The following is a 20,061-nucleotide window of genomic DNA, read 5'->3' on the forward strand; positions in this document are numbered from 1 at the left end:
GGTAAAAAAAATAAATCTTAAAATAGGTTAAAAAAAACCATCAACGTAAATTTTAATGCAAGAATACTGCAATGCAAATAAGACATAAAGAACTCCACTAACATATTGATAACAAATGAGAGAAAGGGAAGACACACCTGACACTGAAAAGGTGTTTAATTTTGCCTTTGAGATCAGGAAGACTTGGACAGCTTATAATAGCAGAAGTTCCCTTACTTGTGCTCCAATAGCTGTTTCCAAAGAACTCGGTACATCAGCAAATGGAGATCTCTGGATGATATTGAAGGACACAATATCTCAGAATGGTGCTGACCTTATTTCTCTCTATTTTGTAAATCTGTAAGGTATGAACAGATATTTATGTTTTGATGTTTGCAATCCAGTTTTGCTGAATTTTGCCTTAGCAGCACAGTTTCCTGAAGGTGATATTGCAAGCAAAATCTGAAATGCTGTGTGGGGCCAGCCCTTGCAAGCCTCACCTCCTCCTGATAGAGGAGCATACAGTGGCTGTGTAGATTTCTTGTTCTTCTGCAAGACAGGCATTTTTCTTCACTTCTTCCCTTCCTGGTTGACGAACTGTCTCCCACAAAAGTTCATGATGAGCATCGTATATTGTGCTGATTGCTTTTGGCATCAACATTTTCTCAAGAAGTTCTCTGAAGCACAGCTTAAGAGATAATGGCTAATAAAATGTTGAGATGAAGGTTTTTTAGAGTCTAAAAACTATTATACTTTTGAAAATGGTTATTTATAGTGGAGTACATGTATTTGGACACTGGTAAGACTTGATTTTGCCATTTAACTATGCGTATGCCTTTAAAACTACATAGGCACATGGTTATTCAGGAAAGCATATGCTTACATCCCACTAAAACCAAGTTCATGTTAGCACATACTTCAGTATTCTGACTGTCCTAATTATGGCACAAATCCTTACAATACGTGTAGAGTAATTTATGTTTGCAGTGCTTCATCTTCCATTAGTGACCAAGAAGTTTTAGTTAATTATGATAATATTGTGTTCTTCAATTATGCCCTTTGTCTGACACTTCCAAGACTTAGCAGACAAGATAAAAGAACATAGCCTGAAGTCTCGTTCATTTTATCACCATCGTTGTGTACACACAGGGCAATTTTACTGGACATATTTGGGTCTTCTTACTTTTGTAGCTGGCTAGTCTGCTTTTACAATCTTTTATGTGAGAAATCAATGCAAGAAGATTTACAGCTCTCTTCTTTGCAGTGTAAATAATGGGGTGTTTCTCTCCCACAGCTGACTGCTGGTGGTAAGAGATGTGCACTCTTTGCACTTCGGCCTGGATAGCTACAGGTGAGGCTGTCATCCAGCTTGCTTCTCCATGGCATCCTACATCTCTTGACACATAGGCACATCACTCATAGTTCTGGGAAGGAGAATCTCAGACCAATCAATCTGTAAATCCATGTGTAGTCTCAACCGCTGCCATGTCCATTTATTAACTTGCCACCCCATGGGGTATCCTTTGGCATCATCTTGCTAAGGGCACAAAGAGAATCGGAATGCGAGGGCTAATGTTGCTTCTTCCATGGAGCTATATTAGTGGATGTCTTGTAATATATAAATTTTGCTCTTGTGCAAAATATTCCCAGATGTGACTTGTCAGTAGGGTGTTCTATGCCATTTCGCATGGGCTAGATGGGTGCACAAGGCTCAAAGCAAAGGCCACCAGTCATGTTTTACCTCTGTTCTTCCATCAGTCCTCACTGTGCTTGTGATATCTAGAATGGTCTTCTTTTAGGGAAAATTCCTAAACTTTTTAAAGAAAAGTACAGCAGAGCGGTTAATGAATCCTGATGTGCGAGAGGCTTTCCAGTGTCACTGAAAAGGCTGGAGAGCCCCTGTGCATGTAAGGGTCAGGGATGCTACAATGCTGAGGTCTGGGAACCTAGTCAATTATTACCTACCCTTGGTCGCTTTGATCTCAATTGCATGTGTCCTCATGTTGCAACCCACACGGTGAATCAACATTAAACAGACCTTTACATGACAAAGCTGAAAATCATTATAGAGAATGTAATGTTCTCTGGGCCCCTAAAGTCTGTGCAAACGGAAGATTACTCTGTAGGGATGAGGGCTAGAAGGAATAATAATCAGTGTTTGAGAGGAAAGCTGGGAGGGAAGATCTCCTGTATGTAATGGAGTAAAGACTAGTACTTCTCTGGTCTCGAATGATGACTTGCTTGATCTGTCGCATAGCACTGATGTTGCTGGAGTGATGCTTTTCCTGGAAGGGGTTGAGGTTTCTGTGTGGATGGTATCAGATGAAACAGCACAGAAGCTTTAATTTTTAAGAATTATTGTGCAGTTGGCTATGACCTAAAACACCGGAAGCATTTTCATGGTGATCAGTGTCTGCATGCTTTTCTCTGTGCAGCACCAAAATGGCTACTCCTGTGGTGCATCGGATATATTTCTGTTGACTCTGGTACCGTCTTCATGAAAAGTAAAATCACAGGATCTCCTTTGGCTCATGCTAGGTTGGAATCTGCTAATGCTGCAGCAACAAGAATTGGAGTCATATATATATCAGATCAGCACGGCATTGACCTTCACCTGCATATGCATGCTTGTTTTCATGTGTAATAGACAAGCCCATTGTGTCTGTTACATCCAAAATCTCATTATAACCTGTCCAGTTGTAGCTAATACAGTTAGCAGAGTCTGAATGGTGGTTCAGCTGACTTCTCTGTGTCTGTACAAACAGACTAAAAAGTGCCAGGACGTGATCACTGAAACTCGATCATCCATAATGTGAAATTATTTGAACAGCCCTGGCAGTTTTGACCTCTGCTAGCTCTCTGCCAAAAATTCCTGGGCTTTTTCGATGATTAGTCCTGGCTAGGAACTGTTCCAGTAGTCAGTCTGACGTGGTAGCCTTGTTTTGGAGGTCAAGACAGCTGCACAATATGGGTCACATCATGCTGTAGAATCTCAGGACCTAGACAAAGGCACTGTTACTAGTACAGAAGTATAACTTTCCAGTCTGTATTTGCAGCTAATCATATTACAGGTATCCATATTTGTCTGGTTTTGCACCAGTTGCAAATGAGCCTTTAACAAGGTGCTCAAGCAACTGCCTCCCTTCCTTGTACCCACAGCTCATCTATCTTGAACTCCTCTTTGTCTTGCTGCTAGCAGTCTTCCCTGTACTACAAACAATTTGGGATTAAGACAACTATCTTCTACATAGATCAGTGTCCTGATTAAAGTGTGAAGTTGCACAGGGTTTTCTCCCTGTTCCTGTCATGTTGATTAGGTCCTTGTGAGTGACATCAAAATCCTACCTTGGAAGTCAACTTTTGCAGATCTCTACTTGGACAGATGACACACAGTGAAGGATAATACTAAAAGAAAATGCATCACTAAGCAAACAAATAAAATATATCCATGGAGTTCTAAAAGATCCCTTGAAATACAATCATTTAAAGAACAAAGGAAACAAGCCACCTGGAGGACTCCCTTATAATAAATACCTGGTTACTTGAATTTACTTAGTTACTTCGTTTCTAGCCCTCTGGAAAGCAGCTCAGATCTTCTGGGGTCAAAATCACAGGCAAAACCCGGTTATGTAAGCCATGATGTAATTAAGGACATAATCAGCTTCCAATGAACTAATCAGTGCATTGCATAATGGGGCTGGAGGCGTGTGCGGTATTTGCTTTCTACCACCCAATGGGTTATGCCTGCTGGTGGTGGGAAAAGAACGAGCAGAGCCTGGCTGGAAACCAAGAGTTCTTTTCTTGTTTCTTCATCACCAAAATGTTTACTTCACAGTTTCTAGTTTAAGACAAGTTTCAATTAATTTTCTTGCTGGAACTGTGCTTTTAATGGATTGAGAACACCTCAATATATGACTGTTTCTCTGAGGTCAGAGACAGTACCCTAAATGTCTCCTTGATATCTGCTGTCTCTGTCTCTTAAATATCTCCTTGAGGATAAGGACTGACAAGTATCTACCAGGTGAGTTTCTGGGAGTACCATGTGAATTTGTTCTCTGCCTCTCTCCTTATTTCATCTCCCCATCTGCAGATGGTGTTTCCCCATCACTCTGACCCCCATACAGGGGCATGAGACTTGAACCAGTCCTAACAGGGAACAGGACTGATACTGCCGCATCTGCAGAGGCCAGCCTGAAAGACTCCCTCAAAAGCAAAGGGAAGCCACAGAGTTGTTAACTTCTGAGCTCCCTTGTTCACAAACACACCAACAGGGCATAAGCCAATCTGTTTTTCACTTGCTGAAGTTGGCAAAATGCTCAAGGCCATTTGCAGGGACCCAACCCCGCAGCAGCTAAAAGGGTCACTTCCAGCCTTCTACAGAAAGGTCTCCACAGAACCACCCACGGCTAATAGCTCCTGCTCCCTGGTGCACGACTTTGCTGGGAAACCATGCCTTTAACAGCAGCACCTCACTCCCCCCAGGACTGGATTCCTTCTGGGTAATGAGCCAGACACTGCCAGGCAAATAACCTTTGGGAAGGCCAAGACTTGCTAGCAGCATTAAGGGCTCGGTTTCTCAAGAGACTTCTGCACAGTTTTCACGCCCACGTCTTTGCTGGGGGTGTAAAACAAAGTTTCACCCACCCTTCACCTTCATCTCCAGCCCTTCAGAGGGGCACTGTGTATGGTTCTGTGGGTGCTGGTATAAAGAGAACATACAAAAGTTTGGCCTTAGTAAGGAAATAGAAAAATACAGCAAAAAGCTTAACTTCTCATCAATGCAAAAATGTGTCACCTCTTTACGGGCAAGCCACATGGATCACTGCTCTTTAGGTAGGACCTCCAAGTCAGAATCCTCTGGGCTGCCTAGTCAGATTATCTGAAGCTGATTGTGAATAGGTACATATTTGGCCTTAAAATCTGAGTTTTCTTTTCTGTCTTACTCCTTCCATAGTGTTGGGGCAGAAGGTTAGGTGATAAACAATGATGTTTTAATATCCTCAAAGTTAGAATCATAGAATCATAGAATCACAGGATGCTTTGGGTTGGAAGGGACCTTTAGAGGGCATCTAGCCCAACCCCCCTGCACTGAGCACAGAGATCTTCAGCTAGACCAGGTTTCTCAGAGTGCCGTCCAACCTGGCCTGGTATGTTTCCAGGGATGGGGCCTCCACTAATCCTCTGGGGAATCTGTTCCAGTGTTTCACCACCCTCGTGGTAAAACATTTCTTCCTTATATCTAGTCTAAATCTACTCTCATTTAGTTTAAAGCCATTACTCCTAGTCCTATTGCAACAAGCCCTGCTGAAAATATTTTCCCCGTCTTTCCTATAGGCCCCCTTCAGGTACTGGAAGACTGCTCTAAGGTTTCCCTGGTGCCTTCTCTTCTCCAGGCTCAACAGCCCCATCTTTCTCAGACTCACAGCAGAGGTGCTCCAGCCCTCTGATCGTCTTTGCGGCCCTCCTCTGGACCCACTCAAATAGCTCCATGTCCTTGTTGTGCTGGGGGCTCCAGAGCTGGATGCAGAACTTCCGGGGCTGTCTCACCTGAGTGGAGTAGAGGGGAAGACTCCCTTCCCTCGACCTGCAGCCACGCTTCTCTTGATGCATCCCAGTATGCAGTTGGCCTTCTGGGCTGTGAGCACACATTGGTGGCTCATGTTGAGCTTCTCATCAACCAACACCCCCAAGTCCTTCTTGGCAGGGCTGCTCTCAATCCCCTCATCCCCCAGCCTGTATTGATAGCAGGAGTTGCCCTGACCCAGATGCAGGACCTTGCAGTTGGCCTTGTTGAATCTCATGAATTTCACACAGGGCCATTTCTTGAGCTTTTCCAGGTCCCTCTGGATGGCATCCCGTTCTTCTGGTGTGTCATTTGCACCACTCAGCTTGGTGTCATCTGCAAACTTGCTGAGGGTGCACTAGATCTTGCTGTCTAAGTTATTGAAGAAAATGTTAAACAACACCAGTCCTAGTACAGACCACTGAAAGACACCACTAGTCACCAGCATTCATTTGGATATCAAGCCATTGACCACTACCCTATGGCTGAGATCATCCAACCAGTTCCTTGGCCACTGTTCCCCCATCAAATCCGTATTTCTCCAATTTAGAGAGAATGTTGTTGTGAGGGACTGTGTCGAAGGCTTTTCAGAAGTCCAGATAGATCACATCTGTGGCTCTTCCCTTGTCCATTGATCTAGTCACGCCATCTTAGAAAGCCACTAGGTTGATCAGGCAGGACTTGCCCTTGGTGAAGCCATGCTGGCTGTCTCGAACAACCTCCCTGTCCTCCATGTGCCTCAGCATAGCTTCTGGGAGGATCTGTTCCATGATTTTCCCAGACACAAGATGAGGGTGACAGGTCGGTAGTTCCCAGGGTCCTCCTTTCTACCCGTTTTAAAAATGGGCACAATGTTTCCCTTCTTTCAGTCACCAGGGACTTCGCCTGAGTGCCATGACCTTTCAAATATCATGGAAAGTGGCTTGGCAATGACATCAGCCAATTCCCTTGTGATTCTGAGATGCACCTAGTCAGGTCCCACAGACTTATGTACGTTCAGGTTCCTCAGGTGGTCCCAAAACTGGTCTTCCTTTACAGCGGGAGGGGCTTTGCCCCTCTTGTCCCCATCTTGCAGTCCATCAGCTGGAAGGGGCGAGGAGAGAGGTTGCCAGTGAAGACAGGGAGGGGCGAGAAGAGAGGTTGCCAGTGAAGACTGAGGCAAAAAATTTGTTCTGTACCTCAGTCTTCTCATCTGTTGATACGAGGTTGCCATTCTTGTTCGTTAGGGGGGAATGCTTTCTTTAACCTTCCTTTTCTGGCTGACATACCTGTAGCAGCCCTTATTGTTATTCTTAGCATCCCTTGCCAAGTTCAGCTCCAGCTGTGCCTTGGCCTTCCTGACTTCATCCCTACACAACCAGGCAGCATCGCTATACTCTTACTGGGATACCTGTCCCTGCTTCCACTGCCTGTGCAGTTCCCTCTTGCCCTTTAGTTTGACGAGCAGGTCTCAACTCAGCCATGACGGTCTCTTCCCTTCCTTGCCTGACTTCTTACACCTGGGGACTGAGCTCTTATGTTCTGTGGAAAGCGTCCTTAAAGATTTGCCAGCTCTGTTCTGCCCCCCTGTCCCTGAGGACCGTTTCCCAGGGGGTCCTACTGACTAACTCCTGGAAGAGCTGAAAGTCATCTTTCCTAAAATTTAGGGTCCTGACTCTAGTCCTTGCCTTTCCGGTATCCCTCAGGACTGTGAAGTCCACTAACACATGATCACTGCAGCCCAGGCTGCCTGCAGTCTTGATGCCACCGATGAGCTCACTTGCACTCGTGAACATCAGGTCCAGTATTGCATCCCCTCAGGTAAAGGGGGATTAAAAAGTTATCCTCAATGCATTCTAGGAGTATCTATCCTGGATTGCCTACTGCTCACCGTGATATTTTTCCAGCAGATGTCGGCATGATTGAAGTTCCCCAGCAGGATGAGAGACTGCAAGAGCGAAGCCTCCTGGAGCTGGAGGAAGAAGGCTTCATCAGTAGGCTCCCCTTGATCAGAGATCTACTTGATCAGGCTCCCCTTGGTCCTCTTGGTATACCAAAGTTTATTCTGGTATAACTTCCTGTGTGCTGATGGAGTCTTGTGATGGGTGACTGGAGCCAGACTCACTGTGGGTCAGACAGAGGTTGCCAGAAGAAGGACAGGAAGGAGACCTGTGTCAGCGATGCAACTAAACTTGACAGGGACCATTCCTAAGGCACACCCATACTGTCAAGTTCTTTTACTCTCTGGAACATGCTGATTGAATTAAAACTATCTATTGTGAATGATCGCTGGCCCGTGTCAACCCCCAACTGTGCCCAGGGACAGTTTGGGTCAGTGCTCGTAGGCCTTGGTCCAGACTGTGCCCACGTTCATGATACAAGCTGCCAGTACAGAGCCATGACCCTGTACCTTTGTCCCTTCACTGGTTGACTTGCCAGTATGGATGTGATTCTGCCACAGGGAATTTTGCTACGGCTGTTCTCACAGGAAAGGGTAGAGAGAGCCTTTGCCTCTTTCCTTTCCCTCCATTCACTCCTAGAATCATAGAATCCTGGAATCATTAAGGTTGGAAAAGACCTCTAAGATCATCAAGTCCAACCATCAACCCAACACCACCACAGCTGCTAAACCATGTACTGAAGAGCCACATCTACACGTTTTTTGAACACCTCCAGGGATGGGGACTCAACCACCTTCCTGGGCAGCCTGTTCCAATGCCTGACTACTCTTCCAGTGAAGAAATTTTTCCTAATATCTAGCCTGAACCTCCCTTGATGAAACTTGAGGCCATTTCCTCTCATCCTATTGCTAGTTACTTGGGAGAAGAGACCAACACCTGCCCCAAAATCCTCACCAGTTTTATTATTTGGACCACAGCTGTTGCAATCACATCACAAGTAAGTGAAATCTCTTGCTTTTCCTCTACCAACTAATCAGCCATTCTGATTAAAACAGTTTGTTATTTTTTCAGCCATTTCATGGGTATAAAGGCCATAGGTCTTGTGCAGTGATTTAGTTGCAAGAACAGTTCTGAATACAGGAATATAATTAAATATCTCAGTAGCATAAAGGAAGAAAGGAAGGAAGCAAGCTAGTAAGCAAACAAATTGTAGGACCAAATCCTGTTTGGCAGGCAGCTCCTGTTCTTATGCAAGTGACAAAATCCCAGGGACTCTTCATACAAAGAAAAGAAAAATTAATTGATTTTCCATGCACAACAGACTAAGAAGCAGTTGCTCATCTTCTACTGGTACAAACCTGGTGAAAAGGGCATGCTGAGAGAACAACAGGGCCATGAGAGCAGGCGCCCTGATAATAGCAAGGTGAGAAGGTTTGCAGGTCTCCCAGTTCTTTCAGATGGATGAATCAAGGTTACCCAGATATGCTGCATCTGCATGGCTTTCCCCTGCCTTTCTTCAGCTGTAGAAAGCAGGGACTGCACCCTGCTGGGGAAAAGGACAAGCAGTGGGCTTTGCCTTTTTTTCCTCATGTAAACATGTAAATAAATGTAATGTCGGCTGGAACAGTAAGATTTTCATAGGCAGCTCTCCATGCCTTGTTAATCATGATTTCCTTTGCACTGGAATTTGGTGGTCTCTCTTGTACCCCATCCTGTAACTGGACAAGCCCTTCCCTAATGGGTAGTCACCAACTGGAAAGGAAAATAGAGGCACAGAGAGAAGCAGGCTGAGGAGGGGAGAGCAGCCAAGAATCTGCTGAGTCTTATTAAGGTATTGCACATGATTCAGTGGCAGCTGAACTTGCCTTGCTGGGTAATTGTGCAACTAATTGATGCTTAGAGCTCATTTAAATTATTTGAGACAGCAATAGAAGTGGTATGTGAACTACTCCGGCACCATCATCTGTGTGTCCTTTTCTCTCCTGATCAATGAGAAAAATTGCTCACAGTCCTCTTTCTGGTAGTTTGTATATTTGAACATGAGCAGGCAAATTCCCAGGAAAGCACCCTGGAATGGTGGTAAGCACAGAAAACTATCCCATTTCTGGAAGTAAGTGCGAGTGGTAAGCACAGAGAGTGTATCAAGGAAAACATGAGGATCTGCCTGTCTTTTTCTTAATCTTTCCTGCGGACTTCTGGATGACTATAAAAGACAGGACCCTGGAGCAGAAGTGGAATGACTCTGCATAAGCTTTCCTAGGTTTTGTTTGAGATAACTTGCCTAAGACCACACAGAAGGTTGGTCAGGGCAGAGCCTTTCAGAGATAGCATGGTGAGCTACATGTGGAGTCCCTGAAGACAAGTTTGATTCCTTCCTTTCCAAGAAGGTCTTTTCATCCCCATGTCTGTAAAAACAGGAGAAGGTTTTCTCTCCCCTCCTTCCCAGGGGTATTGTAAGAATCAGTGTATGAATGGTGAAGAAGCTCTATTGTCCCAGAGGATGCCAGTACATCTGAGATGCTGTAAGGAGAAGAACTCTTTGGTATTATTCCTGTATCAACCATGGGAGCAGGGAAATGATGTGCTGAGCAGGGCCATATGATCCAGCTCCATCTTGCCACTTTCTTTCTTGGGAGAAATTAATATCCTGACTTTTGCACTGAAAACTTAAGGCATGAAAAGCGTCTGGCACACCTCTGGGGCTTTGAAAACTCAATGAACAGCTAGAGCAGGGAATACTATTAGAAGAATTGTTACCTCAAACTCTTGAGCTTTGACTTGTACTCTCATTTAGACATTTACCCATTTGAAAAACATGCTCTTGCTTGCATCTCGCTATCAACATTGGTGTCTGCTCACAAGGGTGGTCCTTGTGATTTGCCTAGTTCTCCTTGGACTTTGTTCTGACATTTGTCCAGTTCTTAAAGAGGCAACCTGACATTCACTCAGGAGTGTACCCTGGGTCTGCACCTGGAAAAATAAGTGAAAAATAGCAAAGAGAGATTAAAAAAAAAAAATTGTTATGAATGCAGGAGTGGAATCTGGTGTCAAAATGACATTTTAAGATTTAGTTGGAACAGTGGAGTGAAGAAGTAAGATAGTTTCGGCTCCAAAAAAAATCTGTCTAAAAGAAAAGTGCAACAGTGAGTGTATATGTGTGTGAGTGTATGTGTCTGTGTTTTCAGAGTTGGGGATTGCAACAGAAGTAGATATAAAAATCTGCTATGAGCTTTTTTTAATGTTGTTTTGCCCTCAAATCGTTCCATAGAAGCATTTCTCTCGTGTGAATTCTTGTCTGCTAATCCATCTCATACCACATCTGGTTTATGGTCTGATTTTAAAGATATTCGTGTACTATCTGAAAGGCCTTCTGTGCCCTGATTGCAGAGGAGGACAAGTATGAGCCACGTGCTCTCACCAAAATATGCATTGGGAAAGAAATAATCCCCAACAGCTTTGCTGGGGCAATCCTGACCTTATGTTATAAGAACAGAGCAATGTCCCATTGGACCATCTATTTCCTGACCTTTTTGGCCTTGCTGGTACCATCTGACTTCACAGGCTACCATGGCAGCCAGGTTGAGAAGTTTGCTGTCTGCAAATGTCAGGATGTCTTTCCTGAGTTGCAACTCCCAGTCCAATGTCACGTTAGGTTATTTTTCCCTAGATACATTTCCCTAGTCTACTTCTGTCATCTATTTTCCCACTCAGTCAATTTTATGAAGTTCCTTGCAATTGGCACAGCTTTTAAATATTTTCAGACCTGGAGATTTCACTCTTTATCCTTTTTTCCTTGCCATTCCTGAAGATATTGACAAAACTTTGTCCTTACATTTAAGATTGGGGCACCCTATGGATGACTGGCAGTCACAGCCCTGGCACCTCCACCCTGCTCTGCACTAAGACAGGGCTGAGCCTTTGAGGTAAATAGCAGATGGGGGGTGGGGAGGGGGGATGAGACCCTGCAGGGACAGGCTTGATCAGAGAAAACGAAAGACACAAAGCTTGGGATCTAGATCTTCATAGACTCCTCCATCACTTCTCCAGCAGCCGCTTCATCAGTGATTGAGATCCTGAAGGAAAAAGAGGCTAAAGATCTTGTTATTGACACCAGTGTCTAGGAGTTAACCTCCCTCCACAAACAGGAGGATCTTTATCCTTAAAAAAGGCCCAGCAGAACAAAAACGACCCTACCTTGACCACTAACAGGGAGATGTGACCTTATTCTCAATTTAGACATTGAACCTTGAGTCAGCAGGGTGGAGAGAAACGAAGATGAAACTTCAGCTTCCAGTGCAGTCACGGGATGGTGCTAGAAGTGAGCAAAGCCCTGTGACACAAGAGTGGCACAAGTGCTCACACAGCCAGAAAAAAATCCTCACTGCCTGACAAAATATATTTCAAGTTTCTGTAATCATTTTCACCAGACACAGAAAATCCAGAGCTGGACTCAATCTGGCGCTATGAGCAGGGGTCCCAACTCAGAAGAGTTGGGCTTTGTGTCCTCCTCTGATCAAGATAGTTGTACGTCAATATTCAGGGTAAACTGCTTTCTATAACAGACCTCAATAGGACTGATCACAATTTTCCGAGACCTGGATTTTCACTGCAAAATAAAGTTATATATGAAACAGCATTTGTTACAAGATTCACAGCTTTCTGGGACATTTTTAAGCCTTTCTCCCTCACACTTCCTCATTTGATATAGCCTCAAGGATTTCCTTGCTTATGCAATGTAGAATGTTTTAACAAGAAAAATTCAAAAAGTCTCAAGATTATGAAATAATTTGGTTATTAAGTAACTTACGACAACTTCCCTCTTATGGAAGACATCAAGTTCTACTGCCTGGTAAACCGTCCTTTTGATGAAACCTCGTCACCAACTTCTTGCCTATCTTGTGACTCAAGTGACTCCTACTTCAAAAAAAAATAACAAACACTTTAAAAAATCTTTAAAGTTCAGTCTGTTGAAGAGTGAGAACAATTGCAGATCTCAGCAATTTTCATGAAATGTAAAAACTGTTCTTACTGGCTGCAGTAAAACTAATAGTTCTGACCAGAAGCGTACCAGAAAAATACTTCTTACCAGATACCATCCTTTCAAGAGTGTTCTAGCACTCCCAGCACGAGCACCTAGCAACCTGTACTACACTGTTTTTTTTCAGCTGTGGAAGATCTGCAAAAGGAAATACATGAGTTTCTTTCCTTTCAGAGAATTTAAATGGGGCAGAAAGTCATGTTACTGAGACAGAGTGGTGGCACAGATCTTCCCTCTGGTTCAGCAGTGATCACGCTTCAGTGAATGCACTCAGTGCATACAGAGTTTGGCATGTACAGATTCCAGCTGCAATATTTCCCAGTGTCATAGCTACCTGCATTCGGTCCACAGTCAGGAGCCCTTTGGGTGGTCCCCTTGCTTATTTCTTTTTGGAAGAGCCAAGGTCATGAAACAACAGTGAGGTAGTGACATCTGGAGGACAGCCACCCATGAAATTCTCTGCTCGCTCACTGGTGACACACCAGGAGTTCTGGGACTTGGGATAGGGACCCTTAGGTCTACTTTCATCAGATAAGTGAGAATGGGAGTCACGAAAAGACCTACGCTTAGTGTTTTGGCATAAGGTTGGGGGCAGTGGAAGTACCCTGAAGGACCTTGCCCTCCTTGGTCCATCAGATTCTTCTGCCTTCTGTCTGTGGCTGTGATTCCCAGACAATGTTAGGCTCAGGGCATCCCCAGGGCTCTCTAGACCCATGATGCCCAGCTGTGGGATGGTCTGAGCCCAGAGGTTGTCTGTTTTCCCCTCTGTCTTCATCCTTGTGAATGGTGGCAGGCAAGCTATGGGCAGAAAGCGTGTCTTCCAGGGCTGGGTGGTCAGAATGAACAGCCTGTGTCCAGGTAGATTAAGTTCATTGCACTTTCAGACCAGCAGTATTGTCAAAGCCCACGTGCAATCCGACCACCCATGAATCCATGGAGATGACCTTTTTGAGACACTCCATCTACTAGATATCCTTAGCTGATCTTCCTCACTGGTTAAATAGCATTTGGGCGGTTACATGAGCTTCTGAAGCTGTTAGTCCAGCACTGCGTTCAGATATCACCATTCCACTGTTGTCCAAAACATTAGGAACATGCCTGAGTTTGTTGGAGGTGTGACCTCAAGGCTGCCTTCTCAGGTGAGCCCCACACTTGTGTTGTTCTCACGAACTTTTGGGTCGATGCCCTGCTCTGTGTGCAGAATGCAGAACCGTGGGACTTTGCTTCTTGCTAAATGGCTGATCCTGGCACAGGAGTAGCAGCCTGGACCTGCTGTGGGAGGGTGTACCGCTGGTGCAGGTACAGCCAGAGAAATTAGTTCCCCCCCTCACACACACCTTTTCTTGCCTTTTTCATCACTCCATCGTGTCTTTTCATTATGTCTCCTTTTATGTCTTTTAAAATTCACCTTTAAACAGCTCTTAACAGGATTCAACTAATTTTAATGAACCCATATACGGTCATTCCCATACCTTTGAGTCTCCTTTTTTCTCAGCCCTCCATCCCTTCTATCCATCTCACCTAGAAACACACGTGGAACCAGGAAAAAAGTAAGCAGAGAGTTAAAGATCCTGATGACTAGTCCTGACAGCTTGGTTTCTGTTCCCCACAGCCACGTGTTTCAACAGAATCAACAAAAAGACACTGACATAGTGAAGCAAGTCCAGTGAGAGCCACCAAGCTGCTGTGGGACTTGGGTACTTGAAATGCGAGGAGAGGTGGAGAGAATTGGGTTTATTCAACCTGAGGAAGAATATGCAGAGATCTTCTCATAACCTTCCACCACCAAACATCAGGTGATAGAGTAGATGGACTTAGACTTTTCTCAGAGTGCACAGGGATAATATGGGAGGCAAAAAACTCAAATAACAACAGCAGAACATGTTGCCATGCGATGCCAGACTCACAAGGGGTGGTGCTGCAATGGATAATGTGCCCTGCTATGGATCAGGAGACTGAAGGCTGGGCTTTTTGTAGAAGTCGTCATCTGGAGTCAGATATCCTTGTCCTTTTGGAGGCGGATTGACACCAGGACAAGCAGTACCCAGATGTGGAGCCACAGCTGAGATGCCCACTAATCCTGTCTCCTTTGTAGGCACAGAAGAAGTGAAGGCTGAAGCAATGCAGATACTTCTCAACACAGGCCCAGCAAGGAAAGACCTCTCTGCCATGGCTCTTTTACTGCCCTTCACCAGGGCTGTGGGGTACAGAGTGGGAGGGCAAAAACAGTTGCCCATGAGATGCCCACCTCACAGAGGTGGCACATCCTGACCCCGGTGTGATTTGAACACACAGCCTTCTGATCTGGAGTCAGACGCGCTACCATTGCGCCACGAGGTCAAGGCTGCCAGATCTTCAGCCCAAATGTCATCCTGGACTTTATGGCCGTAGGCTGTTCTTTAAGGGAAGAGGACTTCCAATTCATCTGATGAAGGAGTGGGAGCATCTTTGACAGTTGCCTTGCTAAGCCTGCAAGGAGGGCTCTAAATGAGGTACTTCAGAGGAGGAAGGCCGTAACATGACCATTTCCCAGACCAACCCTGCAGGGCCTCTCTTAGGACAAACAGCGTCCTGAACATGATGTCACCAGAGGGGAAAGAGGGATGGTAGCCTGCCACCTCCCTGGGGAGAGAGTCCCCATTCGCCTGGCAGATGCACAGCACCCACGTCAAGCCCTGTGGCAGGAGGGACCCTCATGCCTTTTGCAGAACCTAGCTGGGGTCACCTTCCATCAGCAGGAGGATGGAGTGTGCTTTGAGTTTAGCTGTCCCACATATCCTGGACTCATGCTGGTCACTCTGCTCCTCTGCCCCACCCCTCCCTGGGCTCTGACCCTCCCGGCAGGTCACCAAGCTGTGGGCACAACTTGGCCAGCCTCTCCTAAGGGAGTGGCCCTGTCTTCTCTGCCTCTCATAGCGCTTCTCTTGGGGTTGCCTAGACACCCCTGAGTTGACCTTTATGGAGAAGACATCCCCACCACCCAGGCCAGGCTTCATGCTGGGCAGCTGCATCCCTCCACCCCGACCTCGTGGCGCAAGGGCAGCGCGTCTGACTCCAGATCAGAAGGTTGTGTGTTCAAATCACACCGGGGTCAGCCTTGGGACACCATCGCCCACCCTCTGTATTGTCCCTGCTTTTCTGGGGGGCTGCTCTGTGTTGAGGGGCACAGCTCTGGAAAATCAGCGGCCAGCTCAGATATAGAGGGCACCTCAAGAATGGCTGCGGAGGGAAAAGAGCTTTCCTTTCCACCAGGCAGAATGGGTCTGGTTGAGAGGTTATGGGTCATGACCAGGGCAAAGGCCAGAGCAGGGGTGTGTGGTGGTGGGAATATGTCATAATTTACCTCATCAAGAAGCTGAAGGAAGTGAAGTCTTCCTCAGGAAAGTGCAAGAAGCCTCACAACTGCATGCTCAGTCACTCCTGGGGGACATGGACTTACCCTCAGGCAATATTTGACTGGAAGGCTAACATGGGGTGCCACAGTCAATCCAGGGGATTTTTCGGGGCGATCAAGGACAGTTATTCAGGGAAGGACTATGGAAAGAGGGACAAGTTTCTGATGAACACCATGAGACATATTTTCAAGAACATGAAGAAGGAGGACCTGGGAAGCTGTAATCTGGTCAGCCTCACCTCACAGCCCACATGAAGACTATAGAATACTCCTGAAAGCCATGCTGAAATGAAGGAAGGACACGGAAAAGACTGGAAATAGTGATCATGGATTCACCAAGGGCAGACCACTCTTGGCCAGCATGATAGATTTCTTTGAAGACAGGACTTCCTCCATGGTCAACAGAACACTAGAGAATGTCATTTACCTGGAGTTTGGTTTGACCTCTGACGGGGTCTCCCAGATGTAGCAGGAAGGACACAGAGACAGAGCACCTACGCTGAATCACAAGGGAAAGCACAGTGACCGGACCAGGGGGCTGAGGAGGTTGCAGTCAACGTCTGGCGGTCCAGCTGATGTTCCTCACTGATGTTGTGTTGAACGTTTGGTGTCTTTGTGCTGAGCACAGAGGTTGTTCTACAGAACGAAGGATGCGGGCAGCCTACCAGGGCCACAGGGATGATGAGGGGCCAGGGCCAGTGGCGCAATGGACAACGCGCCTGACTACGGATCAGGAGATTGCAGGTTCGACTCCTGCCTGGCTCGACACTTTTAACTTGTCAGGGTCTCCTACTGCTTCCTTTGGGAGGGCCTTCCTTCTCCTGCCTATCTTCCATCCTCCCAGGCCTTCTGCAGGGCAAAAATTCTGGAGTACCCTCTTGTGCTGTAGAAAGGAAAGAGTTCCTCCAGACCTTGTGGTGGAGCTGACCCCTGAGGAGCACTAGAAGCTATTAACCACCATTCACATTTCCAGCCCCTGACCACAACCCTTCAAGACCGTTGTCCCAGACCATTTTCAACCCACCCCTTAGTGACAGTTACTGGTGAGGCTTCAGGTAGCTTTCACTTAGTGGTGCTCAGGAAGACAGAGAGGAGATCTGCACAGGGCTTATGAGGAACACAAACACTCAGAGACCTCAGAAACAATCTCACTGCCCAACAGTCTAGAAAGTCATCAGGCCATGCCACAAAGGACTTGAGGAGTGGTGGCTCTTGAAGCAGGTGGCACTCTCGCAGCTTTGGTGGAGCTTGTCACAAAATGATGCTCCTGTGATATCGATGCCAGAGAGGTGGACAAAATGCCTGGAAGCGGAAGGACCTCATGAAGACAGCTGTCCCCTGTCACATCCACAACAGCCAGGCAGTTTCAAGGCGAGCCAGGCAGGAGTCGAACCTGCAGTCTCCTGATCCGTAGTCAGGCGCGTTGTCCATTGCGCCACTGGCCCCAGTCCCTGGTCCCATCTGGTGACCCCACTGTGCTTTCCATACCAGCTAGGTGTGTTGGTGATCAAAGGGAAGTGGCAAGACGTCACCTATCTCCCTCCTGCCCCATCCATGACAGCCTTGCCCTACCCACCTATGGGGGAGAGGTCAGTGTTGGTTCCACTGGTCCCACCACTCAGGAGAAGAGGTGCCTGTGCGAAGTCCCCCCACAAGGAAGCCAGGCAGCAAAGGAAGATGGTGGCCTCCAGCCTCTTGGATGCTCTGGTGGGCTGAAGGAGACACTGCCTGCCCCATGCAAAGTGTGGCTACAATTCCCAGCCAATGCAGAGCTTGGAGCAGCCCAGGACTCTCTGGAGCTGTAGCGCCCAGATGAAGGCTGAGCTCAGTCCAAGGCCACCTGTTCTGTCCTTCCCTCACCCCTGCCTGATGATAGAGCACTGAACAGGTGAGTTGTGGGTAGCGAGATCTTGCTTGATGGTGGATTGGTCTAGGCTAGCCTGTACATGGGCATCTTCAAACTTCCTTGTCCAAGCCACATACAGGGTGAAGGTACCTAAAGGTGGTGACAAGTCCATGAACTTGCCAATTTGAGATAGAGCAGCAAAAGAACACCAAAACAGAAGTTTCCCATTGAATAAAAGAGTGTTTCAAGTTGGAAATGACATGTGGAGGTCTCTAGTCCAAATTTCTGCTCAATTTATGATATTCAGATCAGTGCCTTGCCTGCTTGAAGTCTGAATAGCTCCAAGGATGTAGAGACCACAGCTTCTCTGTGCCCCTCTCTCAGTGATTTACCACCCTCATGGTGACATTTGTTTTGCCAGTATACCCAGTCAGAACCTCCCCTGATGCAAGGGAAGATGTTGCCATGCAGGAAGCCCATCAAGAAAGGAGAACCATCAGGCAAAGGCAGGACACCATGGAGAAAGAGGTCCCTTGTTACCATCAGTACAATGTCCAGGCTGTGGGCAGGAAAATGGTGAGCCAGGCAAGAGTCGAACCTGCAGTCTCCTGATCCGTAGTCAGGCACGTTGTCCATTGCGCCACTGGCCCCAGCCCTGCTGGAAGTCTGGGGGCTTCCCATCGCTGGATGGGCTTTGTGAGGGCAACAGGGGAGGGTGTAAAAGCATTTAGTTAAGTATAAAAAAAAATAGATATAACAAGATCTTTGGAAGGCAGATGATCTAATCCCGTGCTCAGAGCACGAAAGTCTTAGATATTAGGTCATTTTGTTTATTGAGTTTTGAATGCCTCCGAGGATGGGAATTCTGAAACCTCTCCAGGACCCTGTTCTAATGTGTGACCTCTGACAGATGCATTTTTTTTCCTATTATCTAATAATAATTCTTTGATGTAATCATGTTTTTGTTGAGGTCCATCCTCCTTGCCCACAAGAAAAGCCTGTGTTCACTTTCTCTATAGGCACACATAGCATAAAACAAGATTATAATCCTTCCTTGACCTCTTCTTGTCTGTATTACAGAAACCTAGCTCTCTAGGCCACTCATCATCAGGGATTCCACCACCTTCTCATCTGGTTGATCATCTCTGGGACTTAATGCACTCTGCAAATGTCTTTCCTGTCCTGGAGATCCCAAAAGTGGACACAGACTCCAGATGTGGTCCCACAAGCATCAAACAAAGTGATAATCATTCCCCCGATCTGACGGCTAGGACAAGTTGCTGACACAGGAGAACCAAAGCTCAGCTGGAGTTGAGATTGGTAGAGATGTGAAAGGTCAACAAAATCACTTTTAGAACCACATTAGCAGCAAAAGAAAAAAAAAAGGAAGCATGGGACCACTTCTGAGAGAGTGAGGGAAGTGGCAGCAGAGGTGGAGCAGGTTGAGGTACTCCAACCTGTCTCTGCCTCTGTCTTTACTGATGAGGTCTGCTCTCAGCTTTATGTCCCTTTCTCTTTCTGACAGACCCTATGGCAGTGGATTGTTCATGACAGAGCATGATCAAGTCAGAAATCACTTGAGTAAAATATACACATGAAGGACACAGAAGTAGTTGCAAACTACCAGCCTTACTGGAACCTGGGAAAGAAACGCTTGTTTATCTTGACTGAGGTGAGGCCTTAAATAGGGTCTCACAGAGTTTTCTTGCAGCCAAATTGCAAAGATATGGACTGAATGAGAGGCTAAGAAAGTGGGCGAAAACCGGGCTGGACCACCAGACCCAGTGTTGGGATGACCAGTTGGCAATGTAGCAAGTGTCTTGTTAGTAATGGAGTTCGCAGGTGATGATACCAATACTGACACTCTTAAATGTCTCAAACAACCTGCATGATAGGAAGGAGCGCACACTCAGCAGGTTTCTGGATAGCATCAAATTGGGGGCAGAAGCTGATATTCTGGAGGGCAGGACTGCACTTCAGAGAGGCCTTGTGAGGCAAAAGAAATGGTTTGATAGGAACCTCACAAACCTTAGAGAGGACAAAAGCTAAGTCCTGCCACGTGAGGAGGAAGCACCCCAGCAGAACCCTGCAGAATGGGGAACCTTTACCTTGATGTGATTCCACCACACAACCTGCTGATCTGGAGTCAGGCATGTTGCCTTTGTGCTACAAGGTCAATGTGGAGGGATGCAGCCCCAGGCATGGACCCAGCCTGGGTGGTGGGGATGCGCACCACCCCAGAGCTGACCACTGCAACTCCCAGGAGCACCGGGTCTGGCCCCAATCTTGGTCATTGCAGCTGAGCCTCCAGTGGGGCAGGTGAGATGTCTCCCCCACCTCAGTCATTAACCCTGGCACCCA

General features: G+C 46.5%; 1 protein-coding gene and 5 non-coding genes across 18 annotated transcripts in view; 3 read left to right on the forward strand and 3 right to left on the reverse strand.

Annotated features, from left to right (window-relative positions):
* LOC104336467 (gallinacin-11) overlaps positions 1-20,061 on the forward strand; it is a 40,323-nt gene that overhangs the window by 807 nt on the left and 19,455 nt on the right. For 4 of the 13 annotated variants that reach the window (XM_075415006.1, XM_075415009.1, XM_075415011.1 and 1 more), the window contains exons 2-3: positions 1,274-1,330; positions 3,297-8,419. The exons of 4 other annotated variants lie outside the window; for them this stretch is intronic. The gene's annotated coding sequence lies outside the window, so the exon portion shown is untranslated. The remainder of the gene's footprint in view (positions 1-1,273; positions 1,331-3,296; positions 8,420-20,061) is intronic. 5 more of the 13 variants (XM_075415010.1, XM_009942306.2, XM_075415012.1 and 2 more) reach the window with 4 other exon arrangements.
* On the reverse strand, positions 14,729-14,800 carry TRNAW-CCA (transfer RNA tryptophan (anticodon CCA)). Its single transcript has one exon. It is a non-coding gene; the product is annotated as a tRNA-Trp (tRNA).
* Positions 15,483-15,554, forward strand: TRNAW-CCA (transfer RNA tryptophan (anticodon CCA)). Its single transcript has one exon. It is a non-coding gene; the product is annotated as a tRNA-Trp (tRNA).
* On the forward strand, positions 16,547-16,619 carry TRNAR-ACG (transfer RNA arginine (anticodon ACG)). Its single transcript has one exon. It is a non-coding gene; the product is annotated as a tRNA-Arg (tRNA).
* On the reverse strand, positions 17,227-17,299 carry TRNAR-ACG (transfer RNA arginine (anticodon ACG)). Its single transcript has one exon. It is a non-coding gene; the product is annotated as a tRNA-Arg (tRNA).
* On the reverse strand, positions 18,278-18,350 carry TRNAR-ACG (transfer RNA arginine (anticodon ACG)). The gene has a single exon. It is a non-coding gene; the product is annotated as a tRNA-Arg (tRNA).

This window comes from Opisthocomus hoazin, chromosome 2, assembly GCF_030867145.1.
Source record: "Opisthocomus hoazin isolate bOpiHoa1 chromosome 2, bOpiHoa1.hap1, whole genome shotgun sequence".
Lineage (NCBI taxonomy): Eukaryota > Metazoa > Chordata > Aves > Opisthocomiformes > Opisthocomidae > Opisthocomus > Opisthocomus hoazin.